Source organism: Chiloscyllium punctatum, chromosome 17, assembly GCF_047496795.1.
Source record: "Chiloscyllium punctatum isolate Juve2018m chromosome 17, sChiPun1.3, whole genome shotgun sequence".
Taxonomy (NCBI): Eukaryota; Metazoa; Chordata; class Chondrichthyes; order Orectolobiformes; family Hemiscylliidae; genus Chiloscyllium; species Chiloscyllium punctatum.
The window spans coordinates 59,458,505-59,486,021 of NC_092755.1; the positions used below are offsets into that span (position 1 = coordinate 59,458,505).

General features: G+C 44.9%; 7 non-coding genes across 7 annotated transcripts; all 7 read left to right on the forward strand.

The window, feature by feature from the left end:
* The first annotated feature begins 403 nt into the window (after positions 1 to 403).
* On the forward strand, positions 404 to 510 carry LOC140488231 (U6 spliceosomal RNA). Its single transcript, XR_011963026.1, has one exon. It is a non-coding gene; the product is annotated as a U6 spliceosomal RNA (small nuclear RNA).
* A 4,678-nt stretch (positions 511 to 5,188) lies between these two features.
* Positions 5,189 to 5,295, forward strand: LOC140488226 (U6 spliceosomal RNA). The gene has a single exon (XR_011963021.1). It is a non-coding gene; the product is annotated as a U6 spliceosomal RNA (small nuclear RNA).
* A 5,661-nt stretch (positions 5,296 to 10,956) lies between these two features.
* LOC140488241 (U6 spliceosomal RNA) lies at positions 10,957 to 11,063 on the forward strand. Its single transcript, XR_011963036.1, has one exon. It is a non-coding gene; the product is annotated as a U6 spliceosomal RNA (small nuclear RNA).
* A 3,137-nt stretch (positions 11,064 to 14,200) lies between these two features.
* On the forward strand, positions 14,201 to 14,307 carry LOC140488236 (U6 spliceosomal RNA). Its single transcript, XR_011963031.1, has one exon. It is a non-coding gene; the product is annotated as a U6 spliceosomal RNA (small nuclear RNA).
* A 4,802-nt stretch (positions 14,308 to 19,109) lies between these two features.
* LOC140488237 (U6 spliceosomal RNA) lies at positions 19,110 to 19,216 on the forward strand. The gene has a single exon (XR_011963032.1). It is a non-coding gene; the product is annotated as a U6 spliceosomal RNA (small nuclear RNA).
* Positions 19,217 to 24,017: 4,801 nt separating this feature from the next.
* On the forward strand, positions 24,018 to 24,124 carry LOC140488243 (U6 spliceosomal RNA). Its single transcript, XR_011963038.1, has one exon. It is a non-coding gene; the product is annotated as a U6 spliceosomal RNA (small nuclear RNA).
* A 3,257-nt stretch (positions 24,125 to 27,381) lies between these two features.
* LOC140488238 (U6 spliceosomal RNA) lies at positions 27,382 to 27,488 on the forward strand. Its single transcript, XR_011963033.1, has one exon. It is a non-coding gene; the product is annotated as a U6 spliceosomal RNA (small nuclear RNA).
* The last annotated feature ends 29 nt before the right edge of the window (positions 27,489 to 27,517 follow it).

A 27,517-nucleotide genomic window follows, 5' to 3' on the forward strand; every position in this document is an offset into this window, starting at 1 on the left:
CCCTGAGTTGCAGTTTTGAGGAATGCAGCGGGACACTTCACTGTCGGGAAACGTCAAGGTGATTGTCGTCCAGGGGACTGGTGAGCTCCTCCGGAAGCGTTTGAAGGAAGAATTTGGCGGCCTGTTTTGCTGCATCCTGGTTCTAAATATATTGGAGTCAACAGCCAATGGGATGCCGAAGTCTGAGCCAAGGACACAAATGACCATGATAGTCTGCAAGGACATGTCCTGAACATCTGTGTTTGCATCTCCCAAAATAACAAAGTCTGAATGCGACCAGATTGGATTGTCCCATCCGAAGCAGGAGAAAACAGAAGAGGAACGAAAGAATTCGACTGACCATGACCAGAAAACGCTTCAATTGTCGCACCTTTATAAAGGGATTCACATTGGTCATGATATTGTGCTTGCTTCGGCAGCACATATACTAAAATTGGAACGATACAGAGAAGATTAGCATGGCCCCTGCGCAAGGATGACATGCAAATTCGTGAAGCGTTCCATATTTTACACTTCCGCAACATTACAATTTACCCGCTGCAAAAGTGTCACAATGGACCTTAGACGTTAAACCCGGTTACACCTTGATTCACTTACCATGGCAACAGCAAACCCTGCAGGAAAACCCCAACTGCTGATCATACTCAGCAAGGACAAGCCATGTCTTTGGGAACCTGCTGGAAGGGAGCAGCAGATGGACACCAAGTGTGTGGACCAACTCGGCAACACCGACATCTGCTGGGAACAGTGGTTTCAAATCTATTTACCCCAGGCGTTAAAACGGTGAAAGGGGGACTCGACAGTGTTAATAAACTGGTGGCGGGGGTGGAGTGAGGTTTCGAGGTAGAAATGGCATTTTGTCCAAAAGGACTCTCTGAAAGAAAGAAAGTTGAGAGTTTGTGTGTTACAGGCGGGGGACATGCTCTTTTCAAACATGTATGCTGTTTTGGAAAATGTAGGGGGTGATGGATTCTCAGGGGAACGTTGCACAAACAGCCAGGTTTCTGGTATTGAGACTGGCCCGAATGCAATGAGGGGTACCTCGAGTTCTATAAGATTGTGTTAGGGGACTCTCTAATCCGAGGTGCAGGCAGATGCTTCAGTGGCCAGTAGTGAAAAATCAGAATAGTTTGTGGTTTCCCTGATGCCAGGATCAAGGATATTTCAGAGAAGATGCAGGATGTTCTCGAGGAAGAGAAGCGCCAGCAGGAGGTCATTGTAGACATTGGAACCAACCACATAGGAAGAGAAAAGGTTGAGACTGTGAACGGAGTTTACAGAGAGTTAGGCAGGAAGTTAAAAAGGATCTCCTTGAGAGTAGTAATATCTGGATAACTCCCGGTGCTACGAGCTAGTGAGGATAGAGGAATATGAGGATGCAGCAGATGAATGCATGGCTGAGATTAGATTACTTACAGTGTGGAAACAGGCCCTTCGGCCCAACAAGTCCACACCGCCCCGCCGAAGCGCAACCCACCCATACATCTACCCCTTACCTAACACTACGGGCAATTTAGCATGGCCAATTAACCTGACCTGCACATCTTTGGACTGTGGGAGGAAACCGGAGCACCCGGAGGAAACCCATGCAGACACGGGGGAACACAGTTCAGAGGGAGAACTCAGGCCTCTGGCGCTGTGAGGCAGCAGTGCTAACCACGGTGCTACTGTGCCACATGGCTCAGGCATGGACATGACTGGCAGCTAATGTTACAGGATACAAATGCTATAGGAAGGACAGAAAGGGAAGCAAGAGAGGAGGGAGAGTGGCACTTTTGATAAGGGCTAGCATTATATCTGTAATGAGGGAGGATATTCTCGGAAATACATCCCAGGAAGTTATTTGGGTGGAACTGAGAAATAAGAAAGGGATGATCACCTTATTGTGACTGTATTACATACCCCCTAATCATCAGAGGAAAATTGAGAAACAAATTTGTAAGGAGATCTCAGTTATCTGTAAGAATAATAGAGCGGTTATGGTAGGGGATTTTAACTTTCCAAACAGAGACTGGGATTGCCACAGTATTAAGGGTTTAGATGGAGAGGAATTTGTTAAGTGTGTACTAGAAAATTTTCTGATTCAGCATGTGGATGGGTCTACGAGAGAAGGTGCAAAACGTGACCTACTCTTGGGAAATTAGGCAGGGCATGTGACTGAGGTGTCAGTGGGGGTGCATTTTGGGGCCAGCAACCATAATTCTATTAGTTTTAAAATAGTGATGGAAAACGATAGACCAGATTTAAAAGTTGAAGTTCTAAATTGGCGAAAGCCCAATTTTGATGGTATTAGGCAAGAACTTTCAAAAGCTGATTGGGGGCAGATATTTGCAGGTAAAGGGATGGCTGGAAAATGGGAAAACTTCAGAAATGAGATAACGAGAGTCCAGAGACAGTGTATTCCTGTTACGATGAAATGAAAATCTCATAGGTATATGGAATGCTGGATGAGAGTGGACAAACGAGGAGGGCAAAAAGGGGACATGAGATAGCGTCGACAAATAGAGTTAAGGAGAATCCATGAGGTTTTTACAAAAACACTAAGGACAAAGGGTATCTAGGGAGAGAATAAGGCCCTCAAACATCAGCATGGTGACCTCTGTGTGGAGTCCCAGGAGTTGGGGGAGATGCTAAATGAATATTGGTGTTTCCTGTGGAAAAGGACATGGAAGATATGGTATTTAGGGGGACATCTTGAAAAATGTCCATATTAGAGAGGAGGAAGTGCTGGATGTTTTTAAATGCATAAAAATTGATAAATCCCAGAACCTGATCAGATGTACCCTAGAACTCTATGGAAATCAAGGGAGATGATTGCTGGGACTCTTGCTGAGATATTTGTATCAATGATAGTCACAGGAGAGGTGCCAGAAGACTGGATGTTGGCTAACGTGGTACCACTGTTTAAGAAGGGTGGTAAGGACAAACCAGAGAACTACAGACCAGTGAGCCTGACATCAGTGGTGTGCAGGCTGTTGGAGGGAATCCTGAGGGACAGGATGTACATGTATTTGGAAAGGCAATGACTGATTAGGGATAGTCAATGCAGCTTTGTGTGTGGGAAATCGTGTCTCACAAACTTGATTGAAATTGTGGAAGAAGTAACAAAGAGGATTGATGAGGGTAGAGCAGCAGGCATGATCTATGTGGACTTCAGTAAGGCGTTCGATAAGGCTCCCCATGGGAGACTGGTTGGCAAGGTTAGATCTCACGGAATACAGGGAGAACTAGCCATTTGGTGCAGGACTGGCACAAAGGTAGAAGACAGAAGGTGGTGGTGGAGGGTTGTTTTTTGAGACTGGAGGCCTGTGACCAGTAGAGTGTCACAAAGATTGGTACTGGGTCCGTTTTCATCATTTTTATAAATGATTTCAATGTGAGCGTAAGAGGTAAAGTTAGCAAGTTTGCAGATAACACTAAAATTGGAGGTGTAGTCGACAGCAAAGGAAGTTACCTCAGATGACAAAGGGATCTTGATCAGATGGGCAAATGGGCTGAGAAGTGGCAGGTAGAGTTTATTTCAGATAAATGTGTGGTGCTGCATTTTGGGAAAGCAAATCTTTGCAGGACTTCTATACTTAATGGTAAGATCATTGGGAGTGTTGCTGAACAAAGAGATCTTGTAGTGCAGGTTCATAGCTCCTTGAAAGGAGAGTTGCAGGGAGATAGGATCGTGAAGAAGGCGTTTGGTATGCTGTCCTTTATTGGCCAGAGTATTGAGTACAGGAGTTGGGAGGTCATGTTGCAGCTGTACAGGAAATTGGCTGGGCCACTGTTGGAATAATGCATGTAAGTCTGGTCACCATTGTGTTGGAAAAATGTTGTGAAATTGGAGAGGGCTCAGAAAAGATTTACAAGGATGTTGGCAGTTTTGACGGATTTGAGGTATAGAGAGGGGCTGAATAGGCTAGGGCTGTTTTCACTGGAGCATCAGAGGCTGAGGGGCGTCCTTATCGAGATTTATAAAATCATGAGGGACATGGATAGGATAAATAGACAAAGTCTTTTCCCTGGGGTTGGGGAGTCCAGAACTAAAGGGCAGAGGTTTAGAGTGAGAGGGGATAGACATAAAAGAGACCTAAGGGGCAACTTTTTTCATGCAGAGGGTGGTATGTGTATGGAATGAGCTGCCAGAGAAAGTGCTGGATGCTACTATAATTGCAACATTTAAAAAGCATCTGGGTGGGTAGATGAATAGGTAGGATTTGACAGGTGCGGGCCAGGTGCAGGCAGGTGGGAATGGATTGGGTTGGGATATCTGGTCGGCATGGACAAGTGGGGCTGAAGGGTCTGTATTCTTGTTGTACATCTCCATAACTCTATGACTCCAAAACTCAGGCAAATGTTGGAGACTCGCTCGGGGCAGGGGTTTGGGTATGGCTGCCTCAGTGGAGGAAGGACATTGATGTAAGTGATGGGAGGTTGGTGTTCAATCCGACATGTGACCGTTATTCAGATCATGTGTGTATTGTTCACAAATAATTTTTCAGTTCTGGATTATGAAAGTGTTCGGAGTTATATAGAACAGATCATCAATGTGAAAGCAAACATTTGTTATTTTCCTGGATGTGTTTCCCCACAAACCCCTTGAACTAGGAACCACGGAGTAGTAAGCACCCTCCAGTTGCAATGAATGATGCTGTACATTCTTCGAGCGAAACTGAAAAGCTCTGTATCAAACAATATCTTTCAGAGTGCTTCATTTCGCAAATATTTTTATCTTGGCTGGTGTCAACTGAGAGATACGCCAAATTCTCTGCTGGTTCTTGCTCAGCTTGGAGAGTGCCCTGAGTTGCAGTTTTGAGGAATGCAGCGGGACACTTCACTGTCGGGAAACGTCAAGGTGATTGTCGTCCAGGGGACTGGTGAGCTCCTCCGGAAGCGTTTGAAGGAAGTATTTGGCGGCCTGTTTTGCTGCATCCTGGTACTAAATATATTGGAGTCAACAGCCAATGGGAAGTCGAAGTCTGAGCTAAGGACACAAATGACGATGATAGTCTGCAAGGACATGTCCTGAACATGTGTGTTTGAATCTCCTAAAATAACAAAGTCTGAATGCGACCAGATTGGATTGTCCCATCCGAAGCAGGAGAAAACAGAAGAGGAACGAAAGAATTCGACAAACCATGACCAGAAAACGCTTCAATTGTCGCACCTTTATAAAGGGACTCACGTTGGTCTTAATAGTGTGCTCGCTTCGGCAGCACATATACTAAAATTGGAACGATACAGAGAAGATTAGCATGGCCCCTGCGCAAGGATGACACGCAAATTCGTGAAGCGTTCCATATTTTACACTTCCACAACATTACAATTTTCCCGCTGCAAAAGTGTCACAATGGACCTTAGACGTTAAACCCGGTTACACCTTGATTCACTTACCATGGCAACAGCAAACCCTGTAGGGAAACCCCAACTGCTGATCATACTCAGCAAGGACAAGCCATGTCTTTGGGAACCTGCTGGAAGGGAGCAGCAGATGGACACCAAGTCTGTGGACCAACTCGGCAACATCGACATCTGCTGGGAACAGTGGTTTCAAATCTATTTCCCCCAGGTGTTAAAACGGTGAAAGGGGGACTGGACAGTGTTAATAAACTGGTGGCGGGTGTGGAGTGAGATTTCGAGATAGAAATGTCATTTTGTCCAAAGTGAATGACATAAGGACATTCTGAAAGAAAGAAAGTTGAGAGTTTGTGTGTTACAGGGCGGGGGACATGCTGTTTTCAAACAGGTATGCTGTTTTGGAAAATGTAGGGGGTGATGGATTCTCAGGGGAACGTAGCACAAACAGCCAGGTTTCTGGTATTGAGACTGGATCTAATGCAATGAGGAGTACCTCGAGTTCTATAAGATTGTGTTAGGGGACTCTCTAATCCGAGGTGCAGGCAGATGCTTCAGTGGCCAGTAGTGAAAAATCAGAATAGTTTGTGGTTTCCCTGATTCCAGGATCAAGGATATTTCAGAGAAGATGCAGGATGTTCTCTAGGAAGAGAAGCGCCAGCAGGAGGTCATTGTACACATTGGAACCAACCACATAGGAAGGCAAAAGGTTGAGATTGTGAAGGGAGTTTACAGAGAGTTAGGCAGGAAGTTAAAAAGGATCTCCTTGAGAGTATTAATATCTGGATAACTTCCGGTGCTACGAGCTAGTGAGGATAGAGGAATAGGAGGATGCAGCAGATCAATGCATGGCTGAGATGTTGGTGTATGCGATACAAATTCACATTTTTGGATCACTGGAATCTGTTTTGGGGTAGAAGTGACCTGCATAAGAAGGATAGATTGCACCTAAATTGGAAGGTGACTAATATACTGGCGGAGAGATTTGCTAGAGCTGCTCATGAGGAATTAAGCTTGTCAGGTGAGTGGGACCCACAGGAATAGTGAGGAACAGATCAATCTGAGATCCGGACAGTTGAGAACAGAAGTGAGTCAAACAGTCAGGGCAGGCAGGGACAAGGTAGGACTAATAAATTAAACTGCATTTATTTCAATGCAAGGGGCCTAACAGGGAAGGCAGATGAACTCAGTGCATGGTTAGGAATATGGCACTGGGATATCATAGCAATTACAGAAACATGGCTCAGGCATGGACATGACTGGCAGCTAATGTTCCGGGATACAAATGCTACAGGAAGGACAGAAAGGGAAGCAAGAGAGGAGGGAGGATATGAGGAACGGCTGAGGATACTGAGATTGTATTCGTTGGAGTTCAGAAGATTAAGGGGAGATCTAATAGAGACGTACAAAATAATACATGGCTTGGAAATGGTGGATGCTAGGAAATTGTTTATGTTAGGCGAGGAGACTAGGACCCGCAGACACAGCCTTAGAATTAGAGGGGGCCATTTCAGAACAGAAATGCGGAGATATTTCTTCAGCCAGAGAGTGGTGGGCCTGTGGAATTCATTGCCACGGAGTGCAGTGGAAGCCGGGACGCTAAATGTCTTCAAGGCCGAGATTGATAGGTTCTTGTTGTCTAGAGGAATTAAGGGCTACGGGGAGAATGCTGGTAAGTGGAGCTGAAATGCGCATCAGCCATGATTGAATGGCGGAGTGGACTCGATGGGCCGAATGGCCTTACTTCCACTCCTATGTCTTATGGTCTTATGGGAGAGTGGCACTTTTGATAAGGGCTAGCATTATATCTGTACTGAGGGAGGTTATTCCCGGAAATACATCCCAGAAAGTTATTTGGGTAGAACTGAGAAATAAGAAAGGGATGATCACCTTATTGTGACTGTATTACATACCCCCTAATCATCAGAGGAAAATTGAGAAACAAATTTGTAAGGAGATCTCAGTTATCTGTAAGAATAATAGGGCGGTTATGGTAGGGGATTTTAACTTTCCAAACAGAGACTGGGATTGCCACAGTATTAAGGGTTTAGATGGAGAGGAATTTGTTAAGTGTGTTCTAGAAAATTTTCTGATTCAGCATGTGGATGGGCCTATGAGAGAAGGTGCAAAACGTGACCTACTCTTGGGAAATTAGGCAGGGCATGTGACTGAGGTGTCAGTGGGGGTGCATGTTGGGCCAGCAACCATATTTCTCTTAGTTTTAAAATAGTGATGGGAAACGATAGACCAGATCTAAAAGTTGAAGTTCTAAATTGGCGAAAGGCCAGTTTTGATGGTATTAGGCAAGAACTTTCAAAAGCTGATTGGGGGCAGATATTTGCAGGTACAGGGATGGCTGGAAAATGGGAAAACTTCAGAAATAGGATAACGAGAGTCCAGAGACAGTGTATTCCTGTTACGATGAAATGAAAATCTCAGAGGTATACGGAATGCTGGATGAGAGTGGACAAACGAGGAGGGCAAAAAGGGGACATGAGATAGCGTCGACAAATAGAGTTAAGGAGAATCCATGAGGTTTTTACAAAAACACGAAGGACAAAGGGTATATAGGGAGAGAATAGGGCCCCTCAAACATCAGCATGGTGACCTCTGTGTGGAGTCCCATGAGATGGGGGAGATGCTAAATGAATATTGGTGTTTTCTGTGGAAAAGGACATGGAAGATATGGTATTTAGGGTGACATCTTGAAAAATGTCCATATTAGAGAGGAGGAAGTGTTGGATGTTTTGAAATGCATAAAAATTGATAAATCCCAGAACCTGATCAGATGTACCCTAGAACTCTATGGAAATCAAGGGAGATGATTGCTGGGACTCTTGCTGAGATATTTGTATCAATGATAGTCACAGGAGAGGTGCCAGAAGACTGAATGTTGGTTACGTGGTACCACTGTTTAAGAAGGGTGGTAAGGACAAACCAGAGAACTACAGACCAGTGAGCCTGACATCAGTGGTGTGCAGGCTGTTGGAGGGAATCCTGAGGGACAGGATGTACATGTATTTGGAAAGGCAGTGACTGATTAGGGATAGTCAATGCAGCTTTGTGTGTGGGAAATCATGTCTCACAAACTTGATTGAGATTGTGGAAGAAGTAACAAAGAGGATTGATGAGGGCAGAGCAGCAGACATGATCTATATGGACTTCAGTAAGGCGTTCGATAAGGCTCCCCATGGGAGACTGGTTAGCAAGGTTAGATCTCACGGAATACAGGGAGAACTAGCCATTTGGTGCAGGACTGGCACAAGGGTAGAAGACAGAAGGTGGTGGTGGAGAGTTATTTTTCAGACTGAGGTCTTGTGACCAGTGGAGTGTCACAAAGATTGGTACTGGGTCCGTTTTCATCATTTTTATAAATGATTTCAATGTGAGCGTAAGAGGTAAAGTTAGCAAGTTTGCAGATGACACTAAAATTGGAGGTGTAGTCGACAGCAAAGGAAGTTACCTCAGATGACAAAGGGATCTTGATCAGATGGGCAAATGGGCTGAGAAGTGGCAGGTCGAGTTTATTTCAGATAAATGTGTGGTGCTGCATTTTGGGAAAGCAAATCTTAGCAGGACTTCTATACTTAATGGTAAGATCCTTGGGAGTGTTGCTGTACAAAGAGATCTTGTAGTGCAGGTTCATAGCTCCTTGAAAGGAGAGTTGCAGGTAGATAGGACAGTGAAGAAGGCGTTTGGTGTGCTGTCCTTTATTGGCCAGAGTATTGAGTACAGGAGCTGGGAGGTCATGTTGCAGCTGTACAGGAAATTGGCTGCGCCACTGTTAGAATAATGCATGTAATTCTGGTCACCATTGTGTTGGAAAAATGTTGTGAAACTGGAAAGGGCTCGGAAAAGATTTACAAGGATGTTGGCAGTTTTGACAGATTTGAGGTATAGAGAGAGGCTGAATAGGCTAGGGCTGTTTTCACTGGAGCGTCAGAGGCTGAGGGGTGACCTTATCGAGATTTATAAAATCATGAGGGACATGGATAGGATAAATAGACAAAGTCTTTCCCCTGGGGTCAGGGAGTCCAGAACTAGAGGGCAGAGGTTTAGGGTGAGAGGGGAAAGATATAAAAGAGACCTAAGGGGCAACGTTTTGCACGCCGAGGGTGGTATGTGTATGCAATGAGCTGCCAGAGAAAGTGGTGGATGCTACGACAATTGCAACATTTAAAAAGCATCTGGGTGGGTAGATGAATAGGTAGGGTTTGACAGACACGGGCCAGGTGCAGGCAGGTGGGAATGGATTGGGTTGGGATATCTGGTCGGCATGGACAAGTGGGGCTGAAGGGTCTGTTTCCTTGTTGTACATCTCCATAACTCTATGACTCCAAAACTCAGGTAAATGTTGGAGACTCGCTCGGGGCAGGGGTTTGGGTATGGCTGCCTCAGTGGAGGAAGGACATTGATGTAAGTGATGGGAGGTTGGTGTTCAATCCGACATGTGACCGTTATTCAGATCATGTGTGTATTGTTCACAAATAATTTTTCAGTTCTGAAATATGAAAGTGTTGGGAGTCACATAGAACTGATCATCAATGTGAAAGCAAACATTTGTTATTTTCCTGGATGTGTTTCCCCACAAACCCCTTGAACTAGGAACCACGGAGTAGGAAGCACCCTCCAGTTGCAATGAATGATGCTGTACATTCTTCGAGTGAAACTGAAAAGCTCTGTATCAAACAATATCTTTCAGAGTGCTTCATTTCGCAAATACTTTTGTCTTGCCTGGCCTCAACTGAGAGATACGCCAAATTCTCTGGTGGTTCTTGCACAGCTTGGAGAGTGCCCTGTGGTTTATAAAATTATGTGGGGCATGGATAGGATAAATATATAGTGTTTCCCCTGGAGTCGGGGAGTCCAGAACTAGAGAGCATAGGCTTAGGGTGAGAGGGGAAAGACATAAAAAAGACTTATGGGGCAACGTTTACACACAGAGGGTGGCAAGTGTATGGAATGTGCTGCTAGAGGAAGTGGTGGAGGCTGGTACAATTGCAACATTTAAGAGGCATTTGAATGGGTATATGAATAGGAAGGGTTTGGAGGAATATGGGCCGGGTGCTGGCAGGTGGGATTAGATTGGATTATGATATCTAGTCTGCATGGACGGGTTGGACCAAAGGGTCTGTTTCCATGCTGTACATCTCTATGATTCTCTATGAAACGCAGATTTCACTGCTGGTTATTGCACAGCTTGGAGAATGCCCTGAGTTGCAGCTTTGAGGAATGCAGCGGGACACTTCACTGTCGGGAAACGTCAAGGTGATTGTAGTCCAGGGAACTGGTGATCTCCTCCGGAAGCGTTTAAAGGAAGTATTTGGTGGCCTGTTTTGCTGCATCCTGGTACTAAATATATTGGAGTCAACAGCCAATGGGAAGTCGAAGTCTGAGCCAAGGACACATATGACCATGATAGTCTGCAAGAACATGTCCTGAACATCTGTGTTTGCATCTCCCAAAATAACAAAGTCTGAATGCGACCAGATTGGATTGTCCCATCCGAAGCAGGAGAAAACAGAAGAGAAACGAAAGAATTCGACTAACCATGACCAGAAAACGCTTCAATTGTCGCACCTTTTTAAAGGGACTCACGTTGGTTCTAATATTCTGCTCGCTTTGGCAGCACATATACTAAAATTGGAACGATACAGAGAAGATTAGCATGGCCCCTGCGCAAGGATGACACGCAAATTCGTGAAGCGTTCCATATTTTACACTTCCGCCCCATTACAATTTACCCGCTGCAAAAGTGTCACAATGGACCTTAGACGTTAAACCCGGTTACACCTTGATTCACTTACCATGGCAACAGCAAACCCTGCAGGGAAACCCCAACTGCTGATCATACTCAGCAAGGACAAGCCATGTCTTTGGGAACCTGCTGGAAGGGTGCAGCAGATGGACACCAAGGCTGTGGACCAACTCGGCAACACCGACATCTGCTGGGAACAGTGGTTTCAAATCTATTTACCCCAGGCGTTAAAACGGTGAAAGGGGGGACTGGACAGTTTTAATAAACTAGTGGCGGGTATGGAGTGAGATTTCGAGATAGAAATGTCATTTTGTCCAAAGTGAATGACATAAGGACATTCTGAAAGAAAGAAAGTTGAGAGTTTGTGTGTTACAGGGCGGGGGACATGCTGTTTTCAAACAGGTATGCTGTTTTGGAAAATGTAGGGTGTGATGGATTCTCAGGGGAACGTAGCACAAACAGCCAGGTTTCTGGTATTGAGACTGGATCTAATGCAATGAGGGGTACCTCGAGTTCTATAAGATTGTGTTAGGGGACTCTCTAATCCGAGGTGCAGGCAGATGCTTCAGTGGCCAGTAGTGAAAAATCAGAATAGTTTGTGGTTTCCCTGATTCCAGGATCAAGGATATTTCAGAGAAGATGCAGGATGTTCTCTAGGAAGAGAAGCGCCGGCAGGAGGTCATTGTAGACATTGGAACCAACCACATAGGAAGGCAAAAGGTTGAGATTGTGAAGGGAGTTTACAGAGAGTTAGGCAGGAAGTTAAAAAGGATCTCCTTGAGAGTAGTAATATCTGGATAACTCCCGGTGCTACGAGCTAGTGAGGATAGAGGAATAGGAGGATGCAGCAGATCAATGCATGGCTGAGATGTTGGTGTATGCGATACAAATTCACATTTTTGGATCACTGGAATCTGTTTTGGGGTAGAAGTGACCTGCACAAGAAGGATAGATTGCACCTAAATTGGAAGGTGACTAATATACTGGCAGAGAGATTTGCTAGAGCTGCTCATGAGGAATTAAGCTTGTAAGGTGAGTGGGACCCACAGGAATAGTGAGGAAAGAGATCAATCTGAGACCCGTACAGTTGAGAACAGAAGTGAGTCAAACAGTCAGGGCAGGCAGGGACAAGGTAGGACTAATAAATTACACTGCATTTATTTCAATGCAAGGGGCCTAACAGGGAAGGCAGATGAACTCAGTGCATGGTTCGGAACATGGCACTGGGATATCATAGCAATTACAGAAACATGGCTCAGGCATGGACATGACTGGCAGCTAATGTTCCGGGATACAAATGCTACAGGAAGGACAGAAAGGGAAGCAAGAGAGGAGGGAGAGTGGCACTTTTGATAAGGGCTAGCATTATATCTGTACTGAGGGAGGATATTCCCGGAAATACATCCCAGGAAGTTATTTGGGTGGAACTGAGAAATAAGAAAGGGATGATCACCTTATTGTGACTGTATCATATACCCCCTAATCATCAGAGGAAAATTGAGAAACAAATTTGTAAGGAGATCTCAGTTATCTGTAAGAATAATAGGGCGGTTATGGTAGGGGATTTTAACTTTCCAAACAGAGACTGGGATTGCCACAGTATTAAGGGTTTAGATGGAGAGGAATTTGTTAAGTGTGTGCTAGAAAATGTTCTGATTCAGCATGTGGATGGGCCTACGAGAGAAGGTGCAAAACATGACCTACTCTTGGGAAATTAGGCAGGGCATGTGACTGAGGTGTCAGTGGGGGTGCATTTTGGGGCCAGCAACCATATTTCTATTAGTTTTAAAATAGTGATGGAAAACGATAGACCAGATTTAAAAGTTGAAGTTCTAAATTGGCGAAAGCCCAATTTTGATGGTATTAGGCAAGAACTTTCAAAAGCTGATTGGGGGCAGATATTTACAGGTACAGGGATGGCTGGAAAATGGGAAAACTTCAGAAATGAGATAACGAGAGTCCAGAGACAGTGTATTCCTGTTACGATGAAATTAAAATCTCATAGGTATACGGAATGCTGGATGAGAGTGGACAAACGAGGAGGGCAAAAAGGGGACATGAGATAGCGTCGACAAATAGAGTTAAGGAGAATCCATGAGGTTTTTACAAAAACACTAAGGACAAATGGTATACGGGCCAGGTGCAGGCAGGTGCGAATGGATTGGGTTGGGATATTTGGGCGGCATGGACAAGTGGGGCTGAAGGGTCTGTTTCCTTGTTGTACATCTCCATAACTCTATGACTCCAAAACTCAGGCAAATGTTGGAGACTCGCTCGGGGCAGGGGTTTGGGTATGGCTGCCTCAGTGGAGGAAGGACATTGATGTAAGTGATGGGAGGTTGGTGTTCAATCCGACATGTGACCGTTATTCAGATCATGTGTGTATTGTTCACAAATAATTTTTCAGTTCTGAAATATGAAAGTGTTCGGAGTTATATAGAACAGATCATCAATGTGAAAGCAAACATTTGTTATTTTCCTGGATGTGTTTCCCCACAAACCCCTTGAACTAGGAACCACGGAGTAGGAAGCACCCTCCAGTTGCAATGAATGATGCTGTACATTCTTCGAGTGAAACTGAAAAGCTCTGTATCAAACACTAGCTTTCAGAGTGCTTCATTTCGCAAATATTTTTATCTTGGCTGGCGTCAACTGGCGCCAAATTCTCTGCTGGTTCTTGCACAGCTTGGAGAGTGCCCTGAGTTGCAGTTTTGAGGAATGCAGCGGGACACTTCACTGTCGGGAAACATCAAGGTGATTGTCGTCCAGGGGACTGGTGAGCTCCTCCGGAAGCGTTTGAAGGAAGTATTTGGCGGCCTGTTTTGCTGCATCCTGGGACTAAATATATTGGAGTCAACAGCCAATGGGAAGTCGAAGTCTGAGCCAAGGACACATATGACCATGATAGTCTGCAAGGACATGTCCTGAACATCTGTGTTTCCATCTCCCAAAATAACAAAGTCTGAATGCGACCAGATTGGATTGTCCCTTCCGAAGCAGGAGAGAACAGAAGAGAAACGAAAGAATTCGACAAACCATGACCAGAAAACGCTTCAATTGTCGCACCTTTATAAATGGACTCACGTTGGTCTTAATAGTGTGCTCGCTTCGGCAGCACATATACTAAAATTGGAACGATACAGAGAAGATTAGCATGGCCCCTGCGCAAGGATGACACGCAAATTCGTAAAGCGTTCCATATTTTACACTTCCGCAACATTACAATTTTCCCGCTGCAAAAGTGTCACAATGGACCTTAGACGTTAAACCCGGTTACACCTTGATTCACTTACCATGGCAACAGCAAACCCTGCAGGAAAACCCCAACTGCTGATCATACTCAGCAAGGACAAGCCATGTCTTTGGGAACCTGCTGGAAGGGAGCAGCAGATGGACACCAAGTCTGTGGACCAACTCGGCAACATCGACATCTGCTGGGAACAGTGGTTTCAAATCTATTTCCCCCAGGTGTTAAAACGGTGAAAGGGGGACTGGACAGTGTTAATAAACTAGTGGCGGGTATGGAGTGAGATTTCGAGATAGAAATGTCATTTTGTCCAAAGTGAATGACATAAGGACATTCTGAAAGAAAGAAAGTTGAGAGTTTGTGTGTTACAGGGCGGGGGACATGCTGTTTTCAAACAGGTATGCTGTTTTGGAAAATGTAGGGTGTGATGGATTCTCAGGGGAACGTAGCACAAACAGCCAGGTTTCTGGTATTGAGGCTGGATCTAATGCAATGAGGGGTACCTCGAGTTCTATAAGATTGTGTTAGGGGACTCTCTAATCCGAGGTGCAGGCAGATGCTTCAGTGGCCAGTAGTGAAAAATCAGAATCGTTTGTGGTTTCCCTGATGCCAGGATCAAGGATATTTCAGAGAAGATGCAGGATGTTCTCTAGGAAGAGAAGCGCCGGCAGGAGGTCATTGTAGACATTGGAACCAACCACATAGGAAGGCAAAAGGTTGAGATTGTGAAGGGAGTTTACAGAGAGTTAGGCAGGAAGTTAAAAAGGATCTCCTTGAGAGTAGTAATATCTGGATAACTCCCGGTGCTACGAGCTAGTGAGGATAGAGGAATAGGAGGATGCAGCAGATCAATGCATGGCTGAGATGTTGGTGTATGCGATACAAATTCACATTTTTGGATCACTGGAATCTGTTTTGGGATAGAAGTGACCTGCACAAGAAGGATAGATTGCACCTAAATTGGAAGGTGACTAATATACTGGCAGAGAGATTTGCTAGAGCTGCTCATGAGGAATTAAGCTTGTAAGGTGAGTGGGACCCACAGGAATAGTGAGGAAAGAGATCAATCTGAGACCCGTACAGTTGAGAACAGAAGTGAGTCAAACAGTCAGGGCAGGCAGGGACAAGGTAGGACTAATAAATTACACTGCATTTATTTCAATGCAAGGGGCCTAACAGGGAAGGCAGATGAACTCAGTGCATGGTTCGGAACATGGCACTGGGATATCATAGCAATTACAGAAACATGGCTCAGGCATGGACATGACTGGCAGCTAATGTTCCGGGATACAAATGCTACAGGAAGGACAGAAAGGGAAGCAAGAGAGGAGGGAGAGTGGCACTTTTGATAAGGGCTAGCATTATATCTGTACTGAGGGAGGATATTCCCGGAAATACATCCCAGGAAGTTATTTGGGTGGAACTGAGAAATAAGAAAGGGATGATCACCTTATTGTGACTGTATCATATACCCCCTAATCATCAGAGGAAAATTGAGAAACAAATTTGTAAGGAGATCTCAGTTATCTGTAAGAATAATAGGGCGGTTATGGTAGGGGATTTTAACTTTCCAAACAGAGACTGGGATTGCCACAGTATTAAGGGTTTAGATGGAGAGGAATTTGTTAAGTGTGTACTAGAAAATGTTCTGATTCAGCATGTGGATGGGCCTACGAGAGAAGGTGCAAAACATGACCTACTCTTGGGAAATTAGGCAGGGCATGTGACTGAGGTGTCAGTGGGGGTGCATTTTGGGGCCAGCAACCATATTTCTATTAGTTTTAAAATAGTGATGGAAAACGATAGACCAGATTTAAAAGTTGAAGTTCTAAATTGGCGAAAGCCCAATTTTGACGGTATTAGGCAAGAACTTTCAAAAGCTGATTGGGGGCAGATATTTACAGGTACAGGGATGGCTGGAAAATGGGAAAACTTCAGAAATGAGATAACGAGAGTCCAGAGACAGTGTATTCCTGTTACGATGAAATTAAAATCTCATAGGTATACGGAATGCTGGATGAGAGTGGACAAACGAGGAGGGCAAAAAGGGGACATGAGATAGCGTCGACAAATAGAGTTAAGGAGAATCCATGAGGTTTTTACAAAAACACTAAGGACAAATGGTATCTAGGGAGAGAATAGGACCCCTCAAACATCAGCATGGTGACCTCTGTGTGGAGTCCCAGGAGATGGGGGAGATGCTAAATGAATATTGGTGTTTTCTGTGGAAAAGGACATGGAAGATATGGTATTTATGGGGACATCTTGAAAAATGTCCATATTAGAGAGGAGGAAGTGCTGGATGTTTTTAAATGCATAAAAATTGATAAATCCCAGAACCTGATCAGATGTACCCTAGAACTCTATGGAAATCAAGGGAGATGATTGCTGGGACTCTTGCTGAGATATTCGTATCAATGATAGTCACAGGAGAGGTGCCAGAAGACTGGATGTTGGCTAACGTGGTACCACTGTTTAAGAAGGGTGGTAAGGACAAACCAGAGAACTACAGACCAGTGAGCCTGACATCAGTGGTGGGCAGGCTGTTGGAGGGAATCCTAAGGGACAGGATGTACATGTATTTGGAAAGGCAATGACTGATTAGGGATAGTCAATGCAGCTTTGTGTGTGGGAAATCATGTCTCACAAACTTGATTGAGATTGTGGAAGAAGTAACAAAGAGGATTGATGAGGGCAGAGCAGCAGACATGATCTATATGGACTTCAGTAAGGCGTTCGATAAGGTTCCCCATCGGAGACTGGTTAGCAAGGTTAGATCTCACGGAATACAGGGAGAACTAGCCATTTGGTGCAGGACTGGCACAAAGGTAGAAGACAGAAGGTGGTGGTGGAGAGTTGTTTTTCAGACTGGAGGCCTGTGACCAGTGGAGTGTCACAAAGATTGGTACTGGGTCCGTTTTCATCATTTTTATAAATGATTTCAATGTGAGCGTAAGAGGTAAAGTTAGCAAGTTTGCAGATGACACTAAAATTGGAGATGGAGTGGACAGCAAAGGAAGTTACCTCAGATAACAAAGGGATCTTGATCATATGGGCAAATGGGCTGAGAAGTGGCAGGTAGAGTTTATTTCAGATAAATGTGTGGTGCTGCATTTTGGGAAAGCAAATCTTAGCAGGACTTCTATACTTAATGGTAAGATCCTTGGGAGTGTTGCTGAACAAAGAGTTCTTGTAGTGCAGGTTCAGAGCTCCTTGAAAGGAGAGTTGCAGATAGATAGGACAGTGAAGAAGGCGTTTGGTATGCTGTCCTTTATTGGCCAGAGTATTGAGTTCAGGAGTTGGGAGGTCATGTTGCAGCTGTACAGGAAATTGGCTGGGCCACTGTTGGAATAATGCATGTAATTCTGGTCACCATTGTATCGGAAAAAGTTGTGAAATTGGAAAGGGCTCGGAAAAGATTTACAAGGATGTTGGCAGGTTTGGCGGATTTGAGGTATAGAGAGAGGCTGAATAGGCTAGGGCTGTTTTCACTGGAGCGTCAGAGGCTGAGGGGTGTCCTTATCGAGATTTATAAAATCATGAGGGAGGGACATGGATAGGATAAATAGACAAAGTCTTTTCCCTGGGATTGGGGAGTCCGGAACTAAATGGCAGAGGTTTAGGGTGAGAGGGGAAAGATATAAAAGAGACCTAAGGGGCAACTTTTATCACGCAGAGGGTGGTATGTGTATGGAATGAGCTGCCAGAGAAAGTGGTGGACGCTACTACAATTGCAACATTCATAAAGCATCTGGGTGGGTAGATGAATAGGTAGGGTTTGACAGATACGGGCCAGGTGCAGGCAGGTGGGAATGGATTGGGTTGGGATATTTGGGCGGCATGGACAAGTGGGGCTGAAGGGTCTGTTTCCTTGTTGTACATCTCCATAACTCTATGACTCCAAAACTCAGGCAAATGTTGGAGACTCGCTCGGGGCAGGGGTTTGGGTATGGCTGCCTCAGTGGAGGAAGGACATTGATGTAAGTGATGGGAGGTTGGTGTTCAATCCGACATGTGACCGTTATTCAGATCATGTGTGTATTGTTCACAAATAATTTTTCAGTTCTGGATTATGAAAGTGTTCGGAGTTATATAGAACAGATCATCAATGTGAAAGCAAACATTTGTTATTTTCCTGGATGTGTTTCCCCACAAACCCCTTGAACTAGGAACCACGGAGTAGGAGGCACCCTCCAGTTGCAATGAATGATGCTGTACATTCTTCGAGCGAAACTGAAAAGCTCTGTATCAAACACTAGCTTTCAGAGTGCTTCATTTCGCAAATATTTTTATCTTGGCTGGTGTCAACTGAGAGATACGCCAAATTCTCTGCTGGTTCTTGCACAGCTTGGAGAGTGCCCTGAGTTGCAGTTTTGAGGAATGCAGCGGGACACTTCACTGTCGGGAAGCATCAAGGTGATTGTAGTCCAGGGGACTGGTGAGCTCCTCCGGAAGCGTTTGAAGTAAGTATTTGGCGGCCTGTTTTGCTGCATCCTGGTACTAAATATATTGGAGTCAACAGCCAATGGGAAGTCGAAGTCTGAGCTAAGGACACAAATGACGATGATAGTCTGCAAGGGCATGTCCTGAACATCTGTGTTTGCATCTCCCAAAATAACAAAGTCTAAATGCGACCAGATTGGATTGTCCCATCCGAAGCAGCAGAAAACAGAAGAGAAACGAATGAATTCGACAAACCATGACCAGAAAACGCTTCAATTGTCGCACCTTTGTAAAGGGACTCACGTTGGTCCCAATATTGTGTTCGCTTCGGCAGCGCATATACTAAAATTGGAACGATACAGAGAAGATTAGCATGGCCCCTGCGCAAGGATGACACGCAAATTCGTGAAGCGTTCCATATTTTACACTTCCGCAACATTACAATTTTGCCGCTGCAAAAGTGTCACAATGGACCTTAGACGTTAAACCCGGTTACACCTTGATTCACTTACCATGGCAACAGCAAATCCTGCAGGAAAACCCCAACTGCTGATCATACTCAGCCAGGACAAGCCATGTCTTTGGGAACCTGCTGGAAGGGAGCAGCAGATGGACACCAAGGCTGTGGACCAACTCGGTAACACCGACATCTGCTGGGAACAGTGGTTTCAAATCTATTTCCCCCAGGTGTTAAAACGGTGAAAGGGGGACTGGACAGTGTTAATAAACTAGTGGCGGGTATGGAGTGAGATTTCGAGATAGAAATGTCATTTTGTCCAAAGTGAATGACATAAGGACATTCTGAAAGAAAGAAAGTTGAGAGTTTGTGTGTTACAGGGCGGGGGACATGCTGTTTTCAAACAGGTATGCTGTTTTGGAAAATGTAGGGTGTGATGGATTCTCAGGGGAACGTAGCACAAACAGCCAGGTTTCTGGTATTGAGACTGGATCTAATGCAATGAGGGGTACCTCGAGTTCTATAAGATTGTGTTAGGGGACTCTCTAATCCGAGGTGCAGGCAGATGCTTCAGTGGCCAGTAGTGAAAAATCAGAATAGTTTGTGGTTTCCCTGATGCCAGGATCAAGGATATTTCAGAGAAGATGCAGGATGTTCTCTAGGAAGAGAAGCGCCGGCAGGAGGTCATTGTAGACATTGGAACCAACCACATAGGAAGGCAAAAGGTTGAGATTGTGAAGGGAGTTTACAGAGAGTTAGGCAGGAAGTTAAAAAGGATCTCCTTGAGAGTAGTAATATCTGGATAACTCCCGGTGCTACGAGCTAGTGAGGATAGAGGAATAGGAGGATGCAGCAGATCAATGCATGGCTGAGATGTTGGTGTATGCGATACAAATTCACATTTTTGGATCACTGGAATCTGTTTTGGGGTAGAAGTGACCTGCACAAGAAGGATAGATTGCACCTAAATTGGAAGGTGACTAATATACTGGCAGAGAGATTTGCTAGAGCTGCTCATGAGGAATTAAGCTTGTAAGGTGAGTGGGACCCACAGGAATAGTGAGGAAAGAGATCAATCTGAGACCCGTACAGTTGAGAACAGAAGTGAGTCAAACAGTCAGGGCAGGCAGGGACAAGGTAGGACTAATAAATTACACTGCATTTATTTCAATGCAAAGGGCCTAACAGGGAAGGCAGATGAACTCAGTGCATGGTTCGGAACATGGCACTGGGATATCATAGCAATTACAGAAACATGGCTCAGGCATGGACATGACTGGCAGCTAATGTTCCGGGATACAAATGCTACAGGAAGGACAGAAAGGGAAGCAAGAGAGGAGGGAGAGTGGCACTTTTGATAAGGGCTAGCATTATATCTGTACTGAGGGAGGATATTCCCGGAAATACATCCCAGGAAGTTATTTGGGTGGAACTGAGAAATAAGAAAGGGATGATCACCTTATTGTGACTGTATCATATACCCCCTAATCATCAGAGGAAAATTGAGAAACAAATTTGTAAGGAGATCTCAGTTATCTGTAAGAATAATAGGGCGGTTATGGTAGGGGATTTTAACTTTCAAAACAGAGACTGGGATTGCCACAGTATTAAGGGTTTAGATGGAGAGGAATTTGTTAAGTGTGTACTAGAAAATGTTCTGATTCAGCATGTGGATGGGCCTACGAGAGAAGGTGCAAAACATGACCTACTCTTGGGAAATTAGGCAGGGCATGTGACTGAGGTGTCAGTGGGGGTGCATTTTGGGGCCAGCAACCATATTTCTATTAGTTTTAAAATAGTGATGGAAAACGATAGACCAGATTTAAAAGTTGAAGTTCTAAATTGGCGAAAGCCCAATTTTGATGGTATTAGGCAAGAACTTTCAAAAGCTGATTGGGGGCAGATATTTACAGGTACAGGGATGGCTGGAAAATGGGAAAACTTCAGAAATGAGATAACGAGAGTCCAGAGACAGTGTATTCCTGTTACGATGAAATTAAAATCTCATAGGTATACGGAATGCTGGATGAGAGTGGACAAACGAGGAGGGCAAAAAGGGGACATGAGATAGCGTCGACAAATAGAGTTAAGGAGAATCCATGAGGTTTTTACAAAAACACTAAGGACAAATGGTATCTAGGGAGAGAATAGGACCCCTCAAACATCAGCATGGTGACCTCTGTGTGGAGTCCCAGGAGATGGGGGAGATGCTAAATGAATATTGGTGTTTTCTGTGGAAAAGGACATGGAAGATATGGTATTTAGGGGGACATCTTGAAAAATGTCCATATTAGAGAGGAGGAAGTGCTGGATGTTTTTAAATGCATAAAAATTGATAAATCCCAGAACCTGATCAGATGTACCCTAGAACTCTATGGAAATCAAGGGAGATGATTGCTGGGACTCTTGCTGAGATATTCGTATCAATGATAGTCACAGGAGAGGTGCCAGAAGACTGGATGTTGGCTAACGTGGTACCACTGTTTAAGAAGGGTGGTAAGGACAAACCAGAGAACTACAGACCAGTGAGCCTGACATCAGTGGTGGGCAGGCTGTTGGAGGGAATCCTAAGGGACAGGATGTACATGTATTTGGAAAGGCAATGACTGATTAGGGATAGTCAATGCAGCTTTGTGTGTGGGAAATCATGTCTCACAAACTTGATTGAGATTGTGGAAGAAGTAACAAAGAGGATTGATGAGGGCAGAGCAGCAGACATGATCTATATGGACTTCAGTAAGGCGTTCGATAAGGTTCCCCATCGGAGACTGGTTAGCAAGGTTAGATCTCACGGAATACAGGGAGAACTAGCCATTTGGTGCAGGACTGGCACAAAGGTAGAAGACAGAAGGTGGTGGTGGAGAGTTGTTTTTCAGACTGGAGGCCTGTGACCAGTGGAGTGTCACAAAGATTGGTACTGGGTCCGTTTTCATCATTTTTATAAATGATTTCAATGTGAGCGTAAGAGGTAAAGTTAGCAAGTTTGCAGATGACACTAAAATTGGAGATGGAGTGGACAGCAAAGGAAGTTACCTCAGATGACAAAGGGATCTTGATCATATGGGCAAATGGGCTGAGAAGTGGCAGGTAGAGTTTATTTCAGATAAATGTGTGGTGCTGCATTTTGGGAAAGCAAATCTTAGCAGGACTTCTATACTTAATGGTAAGATCCTTGGGAGCGTTGCTGAACAAAGAGTTCTTGTAGTGCAGGTTCATAGCTCCTTGAAAGGAGAGTTGCAGATAGATAGGATAGTGAAGAAGGCGTTTGGTATGCTGTCCTTTATTGGCCAGAGTATTGAGTTCAGGAGTTGGGAGGTCATGTTGCAGCTGTACAGGAAATAGGCTGGGCCACTGTTGGAATAATGCATGTAATTCTGGTCACCATTGTGTCGGAAAATGTTGTGAAACTGGAAAGGGCTCGGAAAAGATTTACAAGTATGTTGGCAGGTTTGGCGGATTTGAGGTATAGAGAGAGGCTGAATAGGCTAGGGCTGTTTTCACTGGAGCGTCAGAGGCTGAGGGGTGTCCTTATCGAGATTTATAAAATCATGAGGGAGGGACATGGATAGGATAAATAGACAAAGTCTTTTCCCTGGGATTGGGGAGTCCAGAACTAAATGGCAGAGGTTTAGGGTGAGAGGGGAAAGATATAAAAGAGACCTAAGGGGCAACTTTTATCACGCAGAGGGTGGTATGTGTATGCAATGAGCTGCCAGAGAAAGTGGTGGACGCTACTACAATTGCAACATTCATAAAGCATCTGGGTGGGTAGATAAATAGGTAGGATTTGACAGATACGGGCCAGGTGCAGGCAGGTGGGAATGGATTGGGTTGGGATATCTGGGCGGCATGGACAAGTGGGGCTGAAGGGTCTGTTTCCTTGTTGTACATCTCCATAACTCTATGACTCCAAAACTCAGGCAAATGTTGGAGACTCGCTCGGGGCAGGGGTTTGGGTATGGCTGCCTCAGTGGAGGAAGGACATTGATGTAAGTGATGGGAGGTTGGTGTTCAATCCGACATGTGACCGTTATTCAGATCATGTGTGTATTGTTCACAAATAATTTTTCAGTTCTGAAATATGAAAGTGTTCGGAGTTATATAGAACAGATCATCAATGTGAAAGCAAACATTTGTTATTTTCCTGGATGTGTTTCCCCACAAACCCCTTGAACTAGGAACCACGGAGTAGGAAGCACCCTCCAGTTGCAATGAATGATGCTGTACATTCTTCGAGCGAAACTGAAAAGCTCTGTATCAAACACTAGCTTTCAGAGTGCTTCATTTCGCAAATATTTTTATCTTGGCTGGTGTCAACTGAGAGATACGCCAAATTCTCTGCTGGTTCTTGCACAGCTTGGAGAATGCCCTGAGTTGCAGTTTTGAGGAATGCAGCGGGACACTTCACTGTCGGGAAACATCAAGGTGATTGTCGTCCAGGGGACTGGTGAGCTCCTCCGGAAGCGTTTGAAGGAAGTATTTGGCGGCCTGTTTTGCTGCATCCTGGGACTAAATATATTGGAGTCAACAGCCAATGGGAAGTCGAAGTCTGAGCTAAGGACACAAATAACCATGATAGTCTGCAAGGACATGTCCTGAACATCTGTGTTTGAATCTCCTAAAATAACAAAGTCTGAATGCGACCAGATTGGATTGTCCCTTCCGAAGCAGGAGAAAACAGAAGAGAAACGAAAGAATTCGACTAACCATGACCTAAAATGCTTCAATTGTCGCACCTTTATAAATGGACTCACGTTGGTCCTCATATTGTGCTCGCTTCGGCAGCACATATACTAAAATGGGAACGATACAAAGAAGATTAGCATGGCCCCTGCGCAAGGATGACACGCAAATTCGTGAAGCGTTCCATGTTTTACACTTCCGCCCCATTACAATTTTCCCGCTGCAAAAGTATCACAATGGACCTTAGACGTTAAACCCGGTTACACCTTGATTCACTTCCCATGGCAACAGCAAACCCTGCAGGAAAACCCCAACTGCTGATCATGCTCAACAAGGACAAGCCATGTCGTTGGGAACCTGCTGGAAGGGAGCAGCAGATGGACACCAAGGCTGTGGACCAACTCGGTAACACCGACATCTGCTGGGAACAGTGGTTTCAAATCTATTTACTCCAGGTGTTAAAACGGTGAAAGGGGGACTGGACAGTGTTAATAAACTAGTGGCGGGTGTGGAGTGAGATTTCGAGATAGAAGTGGCATTTTGTCCAAAGTGAATGACATAAGGACATTCTGAAAGAAAGAAAGTTGAGAGTTTGTGTGTTACAGGGCGGGGGACATGCTGTTTCTCTGTGAACTGACCCGCATGGTGGACACTGACTTTGTGAATTGGCGCGGTGGCGCGGTGGCGCGGCGGGCGGATATTGAGTGTGGCTGTGTGTGTGTGGAGGAAGGACATTGATGTAAGTGATAGGGTGTTGTTCAATCCGACATGTGACCTTTGTTATGATCATTTGTGTACTGCTCACAAAGAATATCAGTTCTGAATTATGAAAGTGTTGGAAGTTATATAGAAATGATCGTCAATTTGAAAGCAAACATTTGAAAACTGAGAGAATCTTGCTGTCGTTTGCAGGCTTACTGACTGTGCCTCTCATGCTCACTTCCGAATTGTTTGTATGGATGGTGAAGAGTAGTGGACCCGGCATAATCCTTGTGGCTTTCCGCTGGTCGCAGGCCGCCTGTCTGAAAAGTAACCCTCCACCACCCTCTGTCTTCTACCTTTGAGCCGGTTCTCCCTGTGTTCCTTGAGATCTAACCTTGCTAATCAGTCTCCCATAGGGAACCTTGACGAGTGCCTTGCTGGGGTCCATATGGATCGCATCTGCTGTTTGCCCTCATCAATCCTCTTCGTTACTTCTTCAATAAACTCATTCAAGTGTTAAGGACAAAAGGGTAACTAGGGAAAGAACAGGGTACCTCAAAGATCAGCAAGGTGGCCTTTGTGCACAAAATGCGAGGGAGACTAAGTCAGTATTTTACATCAGTATTTACTGTGGAAAAGGATACGGAAGATATAGATTGTCGGGAAATAGATGGTGACATCTTGAAAATGTCCAGATTGCGGAGGAGGAAGTGCTGGATGTTTTGAAAAGGGTAAAGGTGGATAAATCCCCAGGACCTGATCGGGTGTGCACCTGGGCTCTGTGGGAAGCTAGAGAAGTGATTGTTAGGCCTCTTGCTGAGATGTTTGCGTCATCGATGGTCACAGGTGAGGTGACGGAAGACTGGAGGTTGGCAAATGTGGTGCCACTGTTTGTGGGGTTGGTGGGGACAAGCGGGGAACTGTGGACCAGTGAGGCTGACGTCGGTGGTGGGCGGGTTGTTGGGGGGGGGTGGTCCTGGAGGACAGGATGTGCATGTGTTTGGAGGGGCGGAGACTGATTGGGGATGGCCAACCTGGCTTTGTGTGTGGGAAATCATGTCTGACAAACTTGAGTTTTTTGATTAAGTAACAAAGAGAATTGATGAGGGCAGAGCAGTACATGTGATCTATATGGATTTCAGTAAGACATTTGACAAGGTTCCACATGGGAGACTGATTAGCAAGGTTAGATCTCAGGGAATACAAGGAGAACTAGCCATTTGGATACAGAACTTGTTTGAATATAGAAGACAGAGGGTGGTGGTGGAGGTTTTTTTCAGACTGGAGGCCTGTGACCAGTGGAGTGCCAGAAGGATCAGTGCTGGGTCCTCTACTTTTTGTCATTTACATAAATGATTTGGATGCAAGCATAACAGGTACAGTTAGTAAATTTGCAGATGACACCAAAATTGGAGGTGAAGTGGACAGCGAAGAGGGTTACCTCAGATTGCAACAGGATCTTAACCAGTTGGACCAATGGGCTGAGAAGTGGCAGATGGAGTTTAATTCAGATAAATGTGAGGTGCTGCATTTTGGAAAAGCGAATCTTAGCAGGACTTATACACTTAATGGTAAGGTTGTAGGGAATGCTGCTGAACAAAGAGACCTTGGAGTGCAGTTTCATAGCTCCTTGAAAGTGGAGTCGCAGGTAAATAGAGTAGTGAAGAAGGCATAAGGTATGCCTTCCTGTATTAGTCAGAGAATTGAGTACTGGAGTCGGGAGGTCATGTTGCGGCTGTAGAGGACATTGGCTAGGCCACTGTTGGAATATTGCATGCAATTGTGATCTCCTTCCTAGCGGAAAGATGTTATGGAATTTGAAAGAGTTCAGAAAAGATTTACAAGGATGTGGCCAGGGTTGGAGGACTTGAGCTATAGGGAGAGGCTGAACAGACTGGGGCTGTTTTCCCTGGAGTGTCAGAGGCTGAGAGGTGACCTTATAGTGGTTTATAAAATTATGTGGGGCATGGAATGGATAAATAGATAGTGTTTCCCCTGGGGTCGGGGAGTCCAGAACTAGAGAGCATAGGCGTAGGGTGAGAGGGGAAAGACATAAAAGAGACTTATGGGGCAACGTTTTCACACAGAGGGTGGCAGGTGTATGGAATGAGCTGCCAGAGGAAGTGGTGGAAGCTTGTACAATTGCAACATTTAAGAGGCATTTGAATGGGTATATGAATAGGAAGGGTTTGGAGGGACATGGGCCGGGTACTGGCAGGTGGGATTAGATTGGATTATGATATCTAGTCTGCATGGACGGGTTGGACCGAAGGGTCTGTTTCCATGCTGTACATCTCTATGATTCTCTATGAAACGCAGCTGCTTATTGCACAGATTGGAGAATGCCCTGAGTTGCAGTTTTGACAAATGCAACTGGACACTTCACTGTCGGGAAACATCAAGGTGATTGCAGTCCATGGGACTGGTGAGCTCCTCCGGAAGCGTTTGAAGGAAGTATTTGGCGGCCTGTTTTGCTACCTCCTGGTACTGAATATATTGGAGTCAACAGCCAATGGGAAGTCGAAGTCTGAGCCAAGGACACAAATGACGATGATAGTCTGCAAGGACATGCCCTGAACATCTGTGTTTGCATCTCCCAAAATAACAAAGTCTGAATGCGACCAGATTGGATTGTCCCATCCGAAGCAGGAGAAAACAGAAGAGAAACGAAAGAATTCGACAAACCATGACCAGAAAACGCTTCAATTGTCGCACCTTTATAAAGGCATTCACATTGGTCATGATATTGTGTAGGCTTCGGTAGCACATATACTAAAATTGGAACGATACAGAGAAGATTAGCATGGCCCCTGCGCAAGGATGACACGCAAATTCGTGAAGCGTTCCATATTTTACTCTTCCGCAACATTACAATTTACCCGCT